The sequence below is a fragment of the Amphiprion ocellaris genome, chromosome 5 (assembly GCF_022539595.1).
Source record: "Amphiprion ocellaris isolate individual 3 ecotype Okinawa chromosome 5, ASM2253959v1, whole genome shotgun sequence".
Taxonomy (NCBI): Eukaryota; Metazoa; Chordata; class Actinopteri; family Pomacentridae; genus Amphiprion; species Amphiprion ocellaris.
This window is the reverse complement of record NC_072770.1, coordinates 13,748,187-13,768,177: the sequence shown is the minus strand read 5'-3', so window position 1 is coordinate 13,768,177 and position 19,991 is coordinate 13,748,187. Positions and strand designations below refer to the sequence as shown.

The 19,991-nt window shown below is 38.3% G+C and overlaps 1 long non-coding RNA gene across 1 annotated transcript; it reads right to left on the bottom strand.

Moving 5' to 3' along the window:
- Nucleotides 1-10,580: 10,580 nt before the first annotated feature.
- Nucleotides 10,581-11,706, bottom strand: LOC129348862 (uncharacterized). Its single transcript, XR_008601587.1, has 2 exons — nucleotides 10,916-11,706; nucleotides 10,581-10,801 (listed from the first exon to the last, which is right to left on the bottom strand). It is a non-coding gene; the product is annotated as an uncharacterized LOC129348862 (long non-coding RNA).
- Nucleotides 11,707-19,991: the final 8,285 nt, after the last annotated feature.

Genomic DNA, 19,991 nt, shown 5'->3' with positions numbered 1-19,991 from the left:
TTTTTTCGTTTAAAAATTAAATTCGAAAACCAAAAAGTAGAGAAAGGAAAAAACGCTGCGTTTTTACAAATTTTAAGGTTTAAACAAAAGAAAAAGCGTTTGCCCATTTTGAAGCTGCCGGCAGAACCGGAAGTCAAAGTTATAACTCGTGGCGACTTGACTTCACTTCTCTGTCCCAAACTCTGCACCGCGTACTTTGAAAACAACGAGGACATGTTTGTCTTATTTAGAGGGAGTAGACGCATCACGCTGAGAGCTCATCATTTCAGTGTGAACATTTCAGTGTGAACAAAATCGCTTTAATATTCCAAGTAAGTATTTTTTTAAGTATTAAAATGTGAAGAACTCTGGCGATTCCAGTTTAATCAGGTTAACTGGTGATAGTTTCCGTCTCCAGATGTTTCGTCCTCAGATTCGTCCTGACTAGATCTGACTGAGTGTGAAATAAATATACTAGATAAAGAAGACCTGCCGAAAAAAGTCGGCATCACTACTTAATAAAGTCTGTATCCATGTAAATGTAACCAGGTGGTAAACAGAGGCAATAAAACAATCAAAAAACACTGAAATGCCTGTTTGTGGCTCTTCTGCTGATTCTCATTTTGGACAGCAGGGGGCGTATGGTCATTGTTGTACCCGCGGTAGTTTGGAGGTCAGAGGGCAGAATACCGGAAGTTGTGATCGCAGAGACAGTCGTGGATCAGGACCGTAAGACAGGCTTGGCAATTTTCCGCCGTTCCGCGGAAATCTGCCGTTTTAATTTTCAAATTGATCATTTCTGTGAATCGTCCAAATCCATTAAGAAAATTTTAGGGGGGGGGGTGAGGTATGTTTTTGTTCCTCTTGCTCCCGGTTTTTGAGAAGCGCTCGGTGTTTCTCCCGCAGCGTAACAGACGAAGAGAACCAGTCGAGCTCTTGCTGCATTGTAAAAGGCCTTGCGATTGGTCGAAATTGGTTAGCTGCCAACGATTGGACCAATCAAATTGCTCGATGCATTCTTTTGTTACAATTCATGACGGCATGTTCGTGTTGGAATTTTGAGCTATTGGGATCGCTTTCGGTGGAATCATGAGGCGACATTAGAAGTAGGGTTGCCACGCCTCCCTTAAAATACGGAATCGTCCTTTATTTGACAATTAATTGTCGCGTCCTGTATTGAATCAGTGCGGGACGCATATTGTTGCGTATTTTCATAAACGCCCCGTACACGTCTGTCACACAGCCATCAAAACTGCATAAGGAACAAAATAAAACACAGGAAATATTAAGGGCAGCCAATTTAAACTTCGTAGGACCCACGTAGCGAGGACCCGATGCGAGGTCCAGCAGATCACGCTGCACCCGCGTGTTTAAAAATGTTTACACCCGAAACTCCACCACGTCCACAGAAGCAAAAACGTTTGCAAACGTACAGACGTGAGTGGGAAGAGTGGAACCCCTGGCAGTGGGTAAAAGGCAAACTGTGTTTTGTGTTGCTCATGGATTAGCTGAAGTAAGGCAGCATCAGGAGACCAACATGTAAGAAACATGAGAACAGAGAGAACCCAACCAGCAGGTCACATCATCTAATCATCTCCTGAAGCTGATATGGTGAGAGACATCAGTATCTGGTTGTTAATTTACCAGAGGATGCTTAGAATCATGCTGATGTGGTCTGTACTCTACAGTATTTTAGTGACTCAATAAATGTCTAAGTTGTTTAGTATTTTTTTAATGCCTTTTAGTTTTTAATGAACATTTATATAATAGACAATATGTAATCAATAAATGGCCTTTGCCTATCTAAAGAAAAACTCCCTCAGAACTCTGATATGCTAACAGCACTAAATAAATCAGTAAATACATGCATACACACATAAATAAGCTAATACATTAACTGTGTTAAGACAAGATTTAGATGGGAAAAAATGTCTGTAGAGAATTTCTTTGTCCAGTATTCTGCATTCAGTTGTTTATGTTTTTGCAGAATCCAGTATTGCACACTGGTTGGTCATTACATTTTGTTGGTTTGATTTCACTGTTTAAAATGATGCCACTTCTGTTCAGGCAGAACCTGTGATCATAAAACAATACAAAATTTTTAGGTCCGCGTTAATAAAGCACTTAAAGCTTTAAGTATGGCTAAATGATTTTTTCAAAATTAAATCTATCACTCCTTAGGTGGTAGTGGCCCCAAGTTCAGTAAAGTTGGAAAGATATTCACAGATTCGGACTTCCAGCATCAATAACTCATTAGATATAGGTTGTCAAAACATAAACGGTGCCTCTTTCCCATCGTTGTAAAGCAGACAATGTGCTACAAGCCCAGTTTTATCAACAGTAGCTGTCTTTCAAGCTGCAGAAATAACATTGATGTCTATGTGTAGCTGGCTGTGTGACATCTGTCTGCAAAACCACTGCAACAGCAAAGAGAGACACAAATAATAACTTCAGTCTTGTTCTTTGTAGGTACACAATATGCTACAAGCCCAGTTTTATCAAGTAGCACATTGTGTACCTTATAATGATGGAAAAGAGGCATCGTTTATGTTTTCACAACATATATCTAATGAGCTATTGATGCTGGAAGTCTGAATCTGTGAATATCTTTCCAACTTTACTGAACTGTGGCCCCGAGGAGCCGTGGTGGGCGTCCTTTATTTTCATTTCTGAAAGGTGGCAACCCTAATTAGAAGTGACTTTGTGACCAGTGTAGAACTCCAGTGTAAATAGTGTTAAAAGACCTATAGAACTGTAAAAATTGTAGGACTAAATGCAGACAACATTGAAGAAAAAGTAAGTTAACTTTTCATTAAATTAACTTATTCATTACAATCTAGTCTTCTGTAATTCTATGCATGTTTTTCATTCTAAATCACCTCTATTTTACTGAAAACCTCTCAGCTCAAGGGGGGGCTGCGCCCCCCTGGACCCCCCCTGAAGATTGTATACCGAACATTTTCAGCTGAAATCAAAACTTGCTGTTGCCATGCCTGGTAAGAAAATGTAAATCATACCGCGATATGAAAGACTGAAATGTGAACTATGATGACGGGATGCTGGATCGTTTGTTACTGACATTGGAGATCCACTTTATGCTTAGGAGTGGCGATGGTTGGAGGATGGAAGCACTGCACATGTGCCGCTGATGCTAGTCCTCAGTGTGCTGGGTATGGAACTTCCAGTATATGATTTTATGCTCCTATTTCCATGAGATATGAGTGTGTTATTATATACATTGTATTTTTGTGTTGTGAAAGATGAAATATTTGTAACTGCTGTTTGCTACTGCATTCTGTGCTTAGCACCAAGGCTTATACAGAGCAGTGTGGTAACTGTGTTTTTTCGTTTGTGTGCTGGGGCCACAGCCGTATATTTCTTGTATGTTTCTGTTTCGGGTACTGTTTCTAGTACTGTTGCTTATATAGTTGCTAATGTATTGTGCCATAAGTTTTGGGGAATACATTTCATTTTAGAAATTCTATTACATGTAAATAAACTGGGAAACAAAGAACCCCCACAAAATTAAATTTGAAGTATTGGTGTCTGATTTAACCCAGCTTCATAAATATCACCTACATACAGTAAAAAGAAATGTGCTGGCGAAATAAAAAACATGTATTTGTATGAACGGTGAGAGAAAACGATGGAATCCAGAGATAAAATTAGAGACAGTCTGACTCATCATGCCACCGATCAGTCCGATAAAGATCCCGCTTCATCCACATAGATCTTTGTCATCCTGTCAGGTGTTTAACACCTGGTGATTGTCCAGGAAACACGCCCAGGTTAACTGGGGATAATCACAACTTAAAACAGGCTGCCTGGTTAATAACGAGACACAAAACTAATTAATGTCTCACCAAGAAAACCCACAACACAGAAGCTCGTCCACTGCTGTGTGTTAGTCTGAGTTCAGTGGAACAGATTCAGAATAGAACTTCAGGTTTAACTCGGGTTTGTTCTCAGAAACACTCAGATCCTCAGCAGTTAGGTAAAGTTGGCAAGATATTCACAGATTCGGACTTCCGGCATCAAAAACTCATGAGATATACGTTGTAAAAACATAAACAATGCCTCTTTCCCATCGTTATAAGCTAGACAATGTGCTACAAGGCCAGTTTTATCAAAAGTCGCTGTCTTTCCAGCTGCAGAAATAACATTGATGTCTATGAGCAGCTGGCTGTGCAACGAGTGAACAGGGACCGTCTGCAAATAGCAAAACCGCTGCAACAGCGAAGAGAGACACTACACAAATATTCCATTACTTGACTTTTATACACTGTAGTGTCACCAAAATTTACTGCAGCCATCAATTGTCTCCTGCTGGTCATACTACAACTCTTGGTTTGACACTAAATACAAAATCTGAATTTTAAGGAATTTTTATTATTTTGGTATTATTTTATTAGTCATACAATTCAATAACTTCACTCTTATGTACTGTAGTGTCACCAAAATCATTGCAGCCATCAGTTGGCCCCTGATTGTCATACTACAATGCTTGGTTTGATATTAAATAAAAAATCCGAATTTTAAGGATTTTTTTTCTTATATTTTATTAGTCATAAAATTCAATAACTTCCCTCTTATGTACTGCAGAAAGATTACACTGTCTAACTATCAGTTGGCTCCTGTTGATCATGCTACAACTCTTGGTTTGATATTTAACTATTTTTCATGATTTTAAGGATTTTTTTTATTAGTATTGATTTTTTTCTTCTATATATCAGATATTTTTTGTTGTAACAGATAAAAGTGCTCATCCATTGTTTGGGTAGACTGTGTAACATTAATAACCAAAAGTAACTGAATTTTATTTTATTTGGGTTGTTTATTGCCATGTGAAGATGGGCACACTATTTAGTGTGCAGCTTGTGTGTGAAGTTTAAGGATTATGAGTAAATTAGCTTTGATGGCTCTTCTCTTGATGTATGTGGTGCTATATTTTTAGATCCACAGTGCACCTGTTTGTCCAAATACATGATACTGAATAGTAATGGAACTTGGAATCCTCACCAAAGAGAGGATCAGATAACACCAATATACCAAACTAAACTGTTTAGACTGTCTCCTCAAGTACTGACAATTGGGAAGAAAGACAATAAGATGCCTTCTTACAAGGCTGCAGCGTTAACTGATTCATTTAAACCATAATTTTAAATAGCTAATAATATTTTCCAAGTTAAGGACTGTACGGATAATACTTGGAAGAAAAAACCTGAAGGTATGATCAGTAGGACCTTTTGATGGTTGGATGGAGTTTATTTTTTCTGCAGTGTTTAAGAGTAAAGTGATTGAATTTTAATTACTACAAAAATTCCTTAAAAGTTTGATTTTTTTATTTAATATCAAACAAAGCATTGTAGTAAGTAAGTAAGTAAGAGTGAAGTTATTGAATTGTATTACTAATAAAATAATACTAAAATAATGAAATTCATTAAAATTATGAAAAAAATGTTTTTATATCAAACCAAGAATTGTAGTATGACCAGCAGAAGCCAATTGATGGCTCCAGTGATTTTGGTGACGCTACAGTGCATAAGAGTGAAGTTATTGAATTTTATGACAAATAAAATAATGAAAATTCCTTAAAATTCAAATTTTTTTTTTATTTAGTATCAAACCAAGAGTTGTAGTATGACCAGCAGGAGACAATTGAAGGCTCCAATGATTTTGGTGACACTACAGTAAACAAGAGTGAAGTTACTGAATTTTATGACTAATAAAATAATAATAAAAATTCCTTAAAATTCAGATTTTGTATTTAGTATCAAACCAAGAGTTGTAATATGACCAGCGGGAGACAATTGTTTATGTTTTTACAACGTATATCTCATGAGTTATTGATGCCGGAAGTCCGAATCTGTGAATATCTTGCCAACTTTACCTAACTAAATTAAAATTGAAATACAAGGCGTTTTTCCTTTTCATGATCAAAAAGGGATATACGATTTTTTTTTAAAAATGCTTTGATTTTCGTTTTATATTTAGAATAACAAGAAAGTAAAATCAGAAAGAGACAGAAACGAAAAAAGGTCCGTTTATTCATTTTCTGAGACCGGAAGTGGTCATCAGCAAGTGTGGAGCCAAACAGAGTAGGTGCATAGACTGTACATACATTTTTTTTCGTGAGTTTTCATGGTCAAAATGAGAGATCATGTGGCCGATCTTAAAATAAATCAATATTGATTTTTTTTTTATAGAGCGTTAAAATTTTGCGAAGCCAGGGGGCGGGACTACTTGATTGACAGTCCGGTCTGGAATGATTGACAGGTCCTATGGAGGAGGCAGCAGAGACTCTGCTCTCCTCGTTTGGATTCATTCTGAGATAATAACTGTTGGTTTATTTATCGGTGGAGCAGCAGAACATTTTCCACAGACAGTTTTCCTGCCCGTTGGCTCGTTTTAACCAGTTTTCTACCTTCGGCTGATTCTACCAGCAGACACTGAAAGGACTCTGATAGTTCGGTAAGTTAATGTTTATTTTCGTATCGGTGCCGCTTTTATATGGAGGACTAAAAGTGCCAAAATTAAATAAATAAATACATCATTAAATAATTAATTAAATATGTCATTAATTAATTAAAATTGGAATTAAATATTTCATTAATTAATTAAAATTGGAATTAAATATGTCATTAATTAATTAAAATTGGAATTAAATACTTAAATGTGTTATTAAATAAATATATCATTAAATAATTAAATATGTCATTAATTAGTTAAAATTGGAATTAAATATGTCATTAATTAATTAAAATTGGAATTAAATACATAAATGTGTTATTAAATATGTCATTAATTTATTAAAATAACAATTATTTTAAGTAAAAAACATATTTCATTATTTCACGATTTAATTAATTATTTCATGGTCCTTGTGTTGCAGTGGATCATGAATTAATTTTATCTGTCAACCTCGCCCGTCAAAGTCCGTGGGCGGGACTAACGTGAATCTAGTCTAATCCACTGCTTTTGTCTGCCTTGAAACCGGAAGTAGAAGTCTTTCTAAACATGGTGGCTGTGTAGAGGGAGAGTCGCTGTGAACTTTCTAGAGAGTTGGTGAGAGATCTTTTAGACCTTGCAGAGTATGTGGAAGCAGGACCTGCTGACCGCGAGCATGTAGCGTGTAAAGCAGAGGAATTTATTGAAGTTGTTGAAGTTATTTCCGCACTTTCCGACCAAGATGTTGACCGTAGAGTGACTGCAAATTTAGAGGAAGTACTCCGCCGGTTTTCTGGTACCAGGGTGCAACAGGAGCACACACAGGGACCAGGGCGTTTGGCATACCGAGGGAAGTTCTGGAACATCACGTTCTTTGTGGATTACCAGCCTGTCAAATTGCAGCGATGCTCGGAGTGTCGAGCGCTTTTCCTTTAGGACCTACTCGGCGCGGCACGGCTCCGCTCGTCTTTGTTTAGCCGCGATTCCACAAGCATCTACTCGGCACGGTACGGCTCGTCTCATCTTTGTTTGCGAGCGTTTCCATACGGACTAATTTTCAGCACCTTCTCGGCTGAGGTTCCCAGCGAGCTGAGATGAGCCGATAATGTGGCGTTTACATAGTGCAGGCCACTGATTGGACAGGGAGTGACGACACAGAGCAACTTCAGCACGAAAACAAAATCCTGCATTAAAAAATGACTGTAAACAGCGACGGTGTGCATTGCTCTTCACGAAACTCTCTGTTCTTCATAATTTTAATGTGACAGCCAGACCTGTACCGTGGGTGAATGAAGAGGTCGAGACTTTGTCTTTGGTGGTGGATCAAAGAATACAGAGAGAGCTGGACGGAGAAAGTTTATCAGGAGGTCTCTGAGCGGATGGCCGCTCACATATACAGTAGACTGTATATAAAGAGAACAGAAGCAGTGTAGGGAGAAGCTGAAAAAGCTCAAAAGTGACTATCGGTCCACCCAGGACCACAACGGCCGGCGTGGGTCAACCAGGAGGTGTTGGAAGAGGTTTAATGGACGCTATTTACTGGCACCGCACCGGCGAGCAACAGGAGGGAGACTCAGCCGCTGCATTGTTGGAGACGTTCGACGACGGTGAGTGTTTTGTGACTTCAAGAAACTTATACATCATTTATTCCATTGGTGGCAAGCTTCTTTTAAGCAAACAAGTATTTTTAGAAAGTAACGTCGTTGTCTCCTGTAGCAGACAATAAGATAGCTAGTTAGCCATCGGCGCTAACTCCGTGCTCTGCTTGTATTTCGTGCTGCTGTTTCTAACGTTTAGCTCTCAGAAGCTAATACTTCAGTCAGCATGCCGTGTTTTTCTTGTACTTAGAGTGAGTGTTTATTTCTGTTCAAGAATCCCTTTCCACATGCGAAGCCTACTCCACCTCCGTCGCGGAGCCCCCGGCTGCCCTGTCTCCTCTCCAGCACCAGCACCAGCTCGGACACCGACACCAGCACGTCACAGCAACGTCTTATCACCGGTAAGACACGGTAAACAGAGAGCATGGTTGATTTTCGCATTATTATTATTATTACTACAGGTGTAAATGCCTGCAAGCATGATCAGAACAGTGAGACCAACGACCAAGAATTGAGGCAGGTGTAAATGCAAACTGTGCAGCAGCCAGCTCAGGAACGCCTGATGAAAGCTACATGTAGCTGCAGTGACACATAAACAGAACACATGCAGCTGCATTTATTTTCCATTGACTTAACAAGTAAGTCACTCTAATTAATTTACGTTCTGGTGCAGTGTAGTATTGCAACCATTCTTCTTATAGTCACTAGGTAGCTGTGAAACTGAATGAAAATATACATAAAAATGAGAAAACACAGCTCTTCTTAGCAACTCCAAAATGTGCACAGGATGAAATGAAGTTCACACCACGTCGTTTTTGTTTGTGGTGGAGGAGTTACTGCTTGTGCTTTGGTTAAAGCGAAGAGTGCCAGAAGTTTATTAAAGTATCAAAGACATGATCATGATTGAAAATGGATGGACGGGTGGCTAAACACATCACATCATAGCTGTGGAGTCCTTCCAGCTCCTGGGGACTACAATCTCTCAGGACCTCCTGAAAAAGGCTCAGCAGAGGATGTATTTCCTACAACAGCTGAGGAGACATGGCCTGCCACATGAGCTGTTGATCCAGTTCTACACTGCAGTCATCCGATCTGTCCTGTGCACCTCTGGATCAACCACACAGCAGGACAGAAACAGACTACAGCCCATAGTACGGACTGCAGAAAACATCATCAGAGACCCCACTCACCCTGGACATTTGGACTACAGAGCCCTGTACACAAAAATCACCACTACTGTGTTTATAGCAATTACCATTTTGCTAATGTGTTCATACATTCCAGTCTAGCTGTACATTTCTGTTTATATTGTGTTCTATTTTACTACTATTTCTTTTTCCTCCCTGTTCCTCTTTCTATAGTTTATTTTTTATTATTCTCTTCCATATTCCTAGGATGACACCAACAGCCGAAACCAAATTCCGTGTATATTGTGTACTTACTTGGCCATTAAAGCTGACTCTGATCACTTTTCTGTCTTTGGTCTAGGCAAGAGGAAAGGGGGCCACAGAAAACTGGACCTTCCTAGCGTACTTGTGGAGATGCAGGCTGAGGAGGAGTGGAGTCATGCCCAGCATGATGAGAACATCTGGTTGCTCCTCAGCGAGGCAAGAGAGAATGAAGCGGCCTTGCAGCGGGAGGAGATGGCCCAGAATACTGCCTTCAACCAGTCATTCCTGGGTGTACTGGGGTAGCTGGGGTAGCTGGGTAGGCAGTGGGCAGCCGGCGAGTGTGAGCGAGTCCACCTCCCATAGACTTGAGATTTACAAGTGCTGGTCATATAATTAGAATATCATGAAAAAGCTTGTCTTTTGGACAACTGTCAGGTCAGCAGTCTTCCCCATGATTGTGTAGCCTACAGAACTAGGCTGAGAGACCATATAAAGGCCTTTGCAGGTGTTTTGAGTTAATTAGCTGATTAGAGGTGTCTTCAATATTGAACCTTTCTACAATATTCTAATTTTCAGAGATACCAAATTTGAGATTTTTGTTAGTATTCAGGTATAATCATCAAAGTTAAGAGAAATAAACATTTGAAATATATCAGTCTGTGTAATGAATGAGTATAATATACAAGTTTCACTTTTTGAATGGAATTACTGAAATAATGAACAACTTTTTTCATGATATTCTAATTATATGACCAGCACCTGTAGTTGTATATAGTTTTACTTTTAGTCCTCCACTGTAGGAGAGGCCCACCACAGTTTGTACTTTGCACATTGTAAATAGTTTTGATTTTGCTGCTGACTAATAAACTATTTTGTGACTTATGTGATTGCATCATAACTTCTCATTTTGTCTGTTAAGACACTGGTAGAAAAAGAGTCAACAGTCTGAACCAAACAATTCTATATTCCCTAATAATGTATTTGTGTTTAATGGGATTTAACATGTTTTAACACAAACTCCTTTATGGTTCATAATTCTGGTGACTGAATTACACCAAAGCAATACTGATTTATCAAACTGGAATTTTCTTAAAACAGCTGTTTTAATGTTTTGGCGTTTAATTTTTTATTTAATCTTGCTAACCTTCACAAACAAACAATAGTATAGACACATCTACAAAAGTTTATTGTCAGAATTGCATTAAAGAAAACAATAGCGGTCCGGGGACCGAAAAACAGAAGTATAACAAGAAGAATAACTTTGCATGACACGTAGTGCATCAGTGCATCCTGTACATCTCTGTCCTCCTCCTCTACACCTTGTGCCACTGCAGGCTCATGTGCTGCTGCTTCAGGTAAATCCCATGAAGTCTCATCAGAGAGCATCTGAAACACATACACAGCATACATATTTTAATACCTAATAGCGACAAACTGCAGCCATTACAGGGTCGTTCACAGGACTGATACACGATAGCTAGCGAACTAGCATTAGCTTACCCTCATATGTCGTCTCGTTCATATCCTCTTGTCTTCGGCTTGATACTGCTTTATCGCCTCCCAAACTCTCCTGTGTGTCTCCTCAGTGTTTCGACTCGTCGCTCTCAGCTTTCTCCGACTCTTCTATTACTCTGAATCTGACAGAAAGCCACAGACCGAGCAGCAGGTGTACTATCGCCTCCATGTACATTGTTGCATTGCGTTTGTGTCGCACAGAAATGACGGTAAGGGACTTTCGGACCGCCGTGCTATGACGACTCCACCCACGATGAGGTGGTTCTCAATGTAATGGAAAAACAACTAAACCGAGACGAGCCGTGGCGCGCCGAGTAGATGCTAAAGGAAATGCTAAAGGAAAATTTGTCTTGCACCGCATGTATCAACATTTGGGAAAGAGGACCGAGTCTTTAGCGGTTGCTAATAAAGTTTTGTTTTATTGAGTATCCAAACCAACGTAGAGGTGAATAGCGCCACCCAGTGTATCGGAATGTGTTCACAAGCTCTGCGTCAATCCATTATCTGGAATCGATTTGCCTTGACTTGATGTGCAGGGTAACCAATCAGGTGTTAGGATCCGCCCACCGACTTTGACGGGCGAGGTTGACAGATAAAATTAATTCATGATCCACTGCAACACAAGGACCATGAAATAATTAATTAAATCGTGAAATAATGAAATATGTTTTTTACTTAAAATAATTGTTATTTTAATAAATTAATGACATATTTAATAACACATTTATGTATTTAATTCCAATTTTAATTAATTAATGACATATTTAATTCCAATTTTAACTAATTAATGACATATTTAATTATTTAATGATATATTTATTTAATAACACATTTAAGTATTTAATTCCAATTTTAATTAATTAATGACATATTTAATTCCAATTTTAATTAATTAATGAAATATTTAATTCCAATTTTAATTAATTAATGACATATTTAATTAATTATTTAATGATGTATTTATTTATTTAATTTTGGCACTTTTAGTCCTCCATACTTTTAATGCACTTTATATGCAGCTTTAGTGTCAGATGTGATGTGTGCCATGCACTCCAGATGTTGGTGGAGTTTGTTTCAGTGTATGTTGACCAGAGAAGAAAGTTAGCATAGTAAATATTAGCTTTAATATTAGCGATGCTAACCGAGCTAGCTGCTCAGTCGTCGCCTGAATAAAGCTAACGTAGCATCAAGCTGTGTTGAGTTTCATGTAAACAGCTCAAGTGTGTTGTGTTCCTGTAGTGTGGTTCATTAAGTTCATAAAACTGTGGCTGGTTGACATTAATGTAACGTTCAGGAAACTTAAATGTGATTAAAACAGTAATTTTAATGTTCTAGTTGTCACTAATCAGCTTTAATTTGACACTAAAACAGACTGATAGTTTTAAATGACATCAGATTCATTAATTTGTTGAAAACTGTCTCATTTGTTGTTGTGATGTTGCTGCTGGTTCATTAAAAGCAGATGATCCGTGTTGAAGATACGTTTAGTTCTAGTATCAGAAGTACAAGAAGGAAAATGGAAGTTTATTTCTGCTACATCAAATATCTCAGGATTAAAATAACTAAATGAGTCTTTATGCTTCAAACTTTATTTTTACAATAAAGAAATAATGAAATAATCACAGATAATAAAAATATAAATAGCAGAGAAAACCTGAGAGAATAATTTCCTGAAAAGTCTGTGAAGGAAAAGCAGCTTTTTATCCTGAAAGATCAGAATCAGCTCCAACATCTGCATCTGACAGCATCAAGTCGACCAGAAAGAAAAGAAAAAAGAAAATGACTTCTTTCTGATCACATCTGTTCTGCTGCTCACAGTCTGCTGCTGCTCACATTCTTCACATTTATAGTCCACTTTTAAAAGTTCAGCAGACAGGTGCTCTGCTTTGGAGTGTGACGATGTCGTCGGTGATGTGGAGAGTGAAGTTTCCGTTTCACCCACAGCGTGCTTTAGGGCAGCCGGGTCGAACTTGATGTTTGAAATACTGACCGACAGCTCAGATTTAACTGTCTGTAGTTCCGTTTTGATGGGTGTTAAACTTTCACTCAAAGCCGCCAAGAGCTGGGTCTTTAAAATAACCGCCGTCTCGTTACAGAGTGAAAGTAGCAGTTCCTCCTTAAGGTCAGAGATTGCAGCATCTGAGGGCCTCTTCAAAAGAAGACGTAGTTGATGAAGGCGTTCTGGAGCAGGACTAGAAAGACCACGACCAAGCAGCCTTGAGATCTTAGGCAGCGTCTCCCTCAGGTGGGTGTCAACGGTGTTCACGGTCAGGTCTGTGGTAATCCCATCAAAAAACAAAACAGAAAAAAATCTAGATTATAAATCAACATGTAACCAAAGCACTCTGTGTATAACGCCATAGTATAGGATGTAGTTCAGAAAATGTCATAGTATACTTTTCAAGAATAACATAGTATGGCCTGTAGTTCATAGTATAGCATGTCGGCAAAAAAACCCAACTGATTATTATGTGGTTCAAAAAGTGCAAAATGATAGGATGTTGCCTAAAATTGTCATGTATGATATGTGGTTCAAAAAATGTCATAGTGCAGTATATTGTCAAAATAGTATGTTTTTCAAGAAAACATCAGAGTATATGTGGTCTAAAAAATGCGATAGAATAATTTTTCGTTGCACAAGTAAAAGTATAATAATTTTTAAAACTGTTCAAATTCTTATATATTGCCAAAAACAAAAAAAAAACTAAAACAAAAAAAACGTCATAGTAATATGTCAATTTAAAAAGCCTATAGTATAGAGTGTCGCCCAACAAACGTCATATTATGGCATGTCGCTCTAAAAACGTCATAGTATAGCCTTTGGTCCAAAAAAACGTCATAGTACAGCCTGTCACTCTAAAAACGTCATAGTATAGCATGTCGCTCTAAAAACGTCATAGTATAGCATGTCGCTCTAAAAACGTCATAGTATAGCATGTCGCTCTAAAAACGTCATAGTATAGCATGTCACCCAAAAAATGTCATAGTATAGCATGTCGCTCTAAAATTGTCATAGGATAGCATGTCGCTCAAAAAACGTCATAGTATAGCCTTTGGTCCAACAAAACGTCATAGTATAGCATGTCGCTCTAAAAACGTCAGTATAGCATGTCGCTCTAAAAACATCATAGTATAGCATTTGGCCTCAAAACGTCATAGTATAGTATGTCGCTCTACAAACGTCATAGTATAGTATGTCGCTCTAAAAACGTCATAGTATCGCATGTCGCTCTAAAAACATCATAGTATAGCCTTTGGTCCAAAAAACGTCATAGTATAGCATGTGGTCCAAAGAACGTCATAGTATAGCATGTCGCTCTTAAAACCTCATGTCGCCCTAAAAACGTCATAGAATAGCATGTGGCTCAAAAAACATCATAATATAGCATGTCACTCTAAAAACGTCATAGTTTAGCATGTTGCTCTAAAAACTTCATGATACAGCATGTCACCCAAAAAACGTCATGGTATAGCATGTGGCTCTGAAAACGTCATAGTATAGCATGTCGTCCAAAAAACGTCATGGTATAGCATATCACTCAAAAATCGTCATAGTGTAGCATGTCTCTCTAAAAACAGCATAGCATGTCGCTCTAACAACGGCATACTATAGCATGTCGATCTCAAAACGTCATAGTATAGCATGTCGCTCTAAAAACGTCATAGTATAGCATGTCGCCAAAAAAAGGTCATAGTGTAGCATGTCGCCCAAAATACGTCATAGTATAGCATGTCGCCCAAAATACGTCATAGTATAGCATGTCGCACAAAAAAAGTCATAGTATAGCATGTGGCTCAAAAAACGTCATTGCATAGCATGTCGCTCTTGAAACATCATAGTATAGCATGTGGCTCAAAAAACGTCGTAGTATAGCATGCCGCTCTAAAAACGTCATAGTATAGCATGTCACTCTAAAAATGTAATATTATAGCATGTCACTCTAAAAACGTTATAGTATAGTATGTGCCTCAAAAAACGTCATAGTTTAACATGTCGCTCTAAAAACCTGATAGTATAGCATGTCGCTCAAAAAATGTCATAGTATAGCATGTCGCCAAAAAAAAGTCATAGTATAGCATGTCGCCCAAAATACGTCATAGTATAGCATGTCGCCCAAAATACGTCATAGTATAGCATGTCGCACAAAAAAAGTCATAGTATAGCATGTGGCTCAAAAAACGTCATTGCATAGCATGTCGCTCTTGAAACATCATAGTATAGCATGTGGCTCAAAAAACGTCGTAGTATAGCATGCCGCTCTAAAAACGTCATAGTATAGCATGTCACTCTAAAAATGTAATATTATAGCATGTCACTCTAAAAACGTTATAGTATAGTATGTGCCTCAAAAAACGTCATAGTTTAACATGTCGCTCTAAAAACCTGATAGTATAGCATGTCGCTCAAAAAATGTCATAGTATAGCATGTCGCCAAAAAAAAGTCATAGTATAGCATGTCGCTCTAAAAATGTCATAGCATAGCATGTTGCTCTAAAAACGTCATAGTATAGCATGTGGCTCAAAAAACGTCATGGTATAGCATGTCGCTCTAAAAACGTCATAGTATGGCATGTTGCGCTGAAAACATCGTAGTATAGCATGTCGCTCTAAAAACGTCATAGTATAGGAGGTTGCTCTAAAAACGTCATAGTATAGCCTGTGGCTCAAAAAATGTGATAGCTTAGCATGTCGTCCAAAGAACATCATAGTATAGCATGTCACTCTTAAAACGTCATAGTATAGCATGTGGCTCAAAAAACGTCATTGTGTAGCATGTCGCTTCAAAAATGTCATAGTATAGCATGTCACTCTAAAAACGTCATTGTGTAGCTTGTCGCTCTTGAAACATCATAGTATAGCATTTCCCTCTAAAATCGTCATATGATAGCATGTCGCTCTAAAAACATCATTGTATAGCATGTTGCCCTCAAAACGTCATAGTATAGCCTTTGGTCCAAAAAACGTCATAGTATAGCATGTCACTCTAAAGACATCATAGTATAGCCTTTGTTCCAAACAAGTCATGGTATAGCATGTCGCTCTAAAAACGTCACAGTATAGCATGTCGCCCAAAAAACGTCATAGTATAGCATGTCGCCTAAAAAATGTCATAGTATAGCATGTGGCTCAAAAAACGTCATAGTGTAGGATGTCACTCTACGAATGTCATAGTATAGCATGTCGCCCAAAAAACGTCGTATAGCATGTCGCCCAAAAAACGTCATAGTATAGCATGTGGCTCTAAAAACGTCATAGTATAGCATGTCGCCGTAAAAACGTCATAGTATAGCATGTGGCTCTAAAAACGTCATAATATAGCATGTGGCTCTAAAAACGTCATAGTATGGCATGTTGCGCTGAAAACATCGTAGTATAGCATGTCGCTCTAAAAACGTCATAGTATAGGATGTTGCTCTAAAAACGTCATAGTATAGCCTGTGGCTCAAAAAATGTGATAGCTTAGCATGTCGTCCAAAGAACATCATAGTATAGCATGTCACTCTTAAAACGTCATAGTATAGCATGTGGCTCAAAAAACGTCATTGTGTAGCATGTCGCTTCAAAAATGTCATAGTATAGCATGTCGCCAAAAAAAATCATAGTATAGCATGTCGCTCTAAAAAATGTCAGAGCATAGCATTGTCGCTCTAAAAACGGCATAGTATAGCATGTGGCTCAAAAAACGTCATAGTATAGCATGTCACTCTAAAAACGTCTTTGTATAGCATGTCGCTCTAAAAAGGTCATAGTATAGCATGTCGCCCTAAAAACGTCATAGTATAGCATGTATAGCATACGATGACTCCTTAAAAACGTCATTGTATAGCAAGTCGCTCAGAAAACGTCATAGTATAGCATGTCACTCTAAAGACATCATAGTATAGCCTTTGGTCCAATAAAGTCATAGTATGGCATGTCGCTCTAAAAACGTCATAGTATAGCATGTCGCTCTAAAAACGTCATAGTATAGTATGTGCTTCAAAAAACGTCATAGTTTAGCATGTCGCTCTTAAAACCTGATAGTATAGCATGTCGCTCAAAAAACGTCATAGTATAGCATGTCGCCCTAAAAACGTCATAGTATAGCATGTCGCTCTAAAAACGTCATAGTATAGTATGTGCCTCAAAAAATGTCATAGTATAGCATGTCACTCTAAAGACATCATAGTATAGCCTTTGGTCCAATAAAGTCATAGTATGGCATGTCGCTCTAAAAACGTCATAGTATAGCATGTCGCTCTAAAAACGTCATGGTATAGTATGTGCTTCAAAAAACGTCATAGTTTAGCATGTCGCTCTTAAAACCTGATAGTATAGCATGTCGCTCAAAAAACGTCATAGTATAGCATGTCGCCCTAAAAACGTCATAGTATAGCATGTCGCTCTAAAAACGTCATAGTATAGCATGTGGCTCAAAAAACGTCATAGTATAGAATGTCACTCTAAAAACGTCTTTGTATAGCATGTCGCTCTAAAAAGGTCATAGTATAGCATGTTGCCCTAAAAACGTCATAGTATAGCATGTCGCTCTAAAAACGTCATAGTATAGTATGTGCCTCAAAAAAAGTCATAGTTTAGCATGTCGCTCTTAAAACCTGATACTATAGCATGTGGCTCAAAAAACGTCACAGTATAGCATGTCACTCTAAAACCGTTATAGTATAGCATGTCGCTCTAAAAACGTCATCGTATAGCATGTCGCTCTCAGAACGTCATAGTATTGCATGTGGCTCAAAAAACGTCATAGTATAGCATGTCGCCCTAAAAACGTCACAGTATAGCATGTCGCTCAAAAAAAGTCATAGTATGGCATGTCGCCCTAAAAACGTCATAGTATAGCATGTCGCTCTAAAAACGTCATCGTATAGCATGTCGCTCTAAAAACGTCATAGTATAGCATGTTGCCCAAAAAACGTCATTGTATAGCATGTCGCCCAAAAAACGTCATAGTACAGCATGTGGCTCAAAAAAACGTCATAGAATAGCATGCCGCTCAAAAAACGTCATAGTATAGCATGTCCCCCCAAAAAAGTCATAGTATAGCATGTCGCTCTAAAAACGTCATAGTATAGCATGTTGCTGTAAAAATGTCATAGTATATCATGTGGCTTAAAAAACGTCATAGTATATCATGTTGCCCAGAAAACGTCATAGTATATCATGTCACTCTAAAAAAGTCATAGTGTAGCATGTCGTCCAAAAAACGTCATAGTATAGCATGTCTTTCCAAAAACATCATAGTCTAGCATGTCGCTCTACAAACATCATAGTGTAGCCTTTGGTCCACAAAACGTTGTTTTGTCCTGGCTGTCTGAAGTAGGTGAGGAACAACACAAAAATAGTCCAAACGCTGGTTTCCAGTGGGCTAGACGAGTATTTATTTGAAAGAGGAAGTTTACAACAACACAACACGTGAGGGGGTTAAAAGCAAATGGGTGTTGGTAAAATAAAAATAAATATACAGAACTAAAAGTGAACTTCATGTTAACATTGATGAGCATTCCAACCAGGAACAAAGTAAAAGATAATCAATACGAAAAAAAAAACTCTTCCTGTTCACGTCTTCAAGCCCAAAAACACACCGCAGTAGCACCCTAAACTAAAACTACCAATGGGTTTTCTGTTTTCCTTTCTGAACAATTCAAAGGTCCCTCTCTATCTCCCCACACATCCACCAACCACTGGAACACATCTCCAAAGTTCTGCCGGGCCAGCTCAGCTTCCCTTCAGAAGAAGTGCCGCCACCTGCCAGATGAAGGAGCCTTTTGAGATGCAGCTGGCATCGTGATTGGACTGTACTTTGGTCTGTTCCAATACAGCTTCAGCTCCAGAGACGGCGGGCGGGACGAGTCAACGGAGGCCAGGTGGATGAAGGCATGCAGCTGAGTACAATCCAGAAAACAACAGAGGAGGAGTGCAGTGGCCCAGAGCCAGAATAAACAGAGAAGCATCATATGTCTCTTAGAAAACATCATAGTATAGCCTTTGGTATGAAAAAACACCATCATATACATCATATATTGTACAAATAACAAGTCAAAGGAAACAGACATACATTGTAGAATTGTAATTGTGGCCTGACTGATTTACTGATTATCAGTGTTTTATTTTTTTACTGATTTACAGTGATAAATACATTTAGAAATGGCATACTTTGGCTCTGAACCTTAATCTACCTGTGGTCGCTTTGTCTTCTGGAGTGATTTGATTGGTTATACGTCACGAATAAAACTCCTTTAACTTAACATCTGTAAACAAAACAAAAACGTATCAACAAAGTTTCCCGTTAGAGTTTGTGTTCTTCTAAGTTTAACTCCAAGATTTTAAATACTTTCATTTACTGCAAATGAATATCGACTCCAAATGTCTCAGTAATAATAATTATCAGCCTTAAAAACCTACAAAACACCCCTCTATACTCGACCACACTTAGTACAGTCCGGTTCCCCCTTCTATAAATCTGCTGGGAATCTTCCACTTCCTGTTTGTCAAAGTGGCCTTCTACCTGGACAGGTTTTGTTGGAGCTCATGCAACAAACATTTTGGGTAACTGCACTTTAATATGGATGGATGACACTGAATTAGAGTCTCTTTTAATGAGACTGAGTTAAGATGTGCAGCTCTGTCGTTAAATAGGAAATTATTTCTCAGAATTCACAGAGGAAAGTCTGAAATGTTTGCTAGGTTAGCGTCCCACATGTTCTTTGGCTCAGCTAAAGCTAACTCTCTCCAACTTCGGATCTCTTGAGTTGCTTGTTGTTAAAATATCTTGCTAGATTTGCTGAAGCTCAGAAAGTCTGAGATGTTTGTTCAAAATAAGCTCATTCTCAAGTCTTCTCTGAACTGTCCTCTTTTGTTTGAACGTTCCCTAAACTTAGGAGTTAATGACAGAGCAGCACATCCAGACTCAATCTCATTTATGTAGAGATTAAACTTCAGTGTCATTCATTGATGTTACAGTGCAGTTTTTCAAATGTTTGTTGCACATGCTCCTGACCAAACCAGTCCAGGTGGAAGACGATGTGAAGAGAAAGCTCCAGAGGATGAATATCACACATT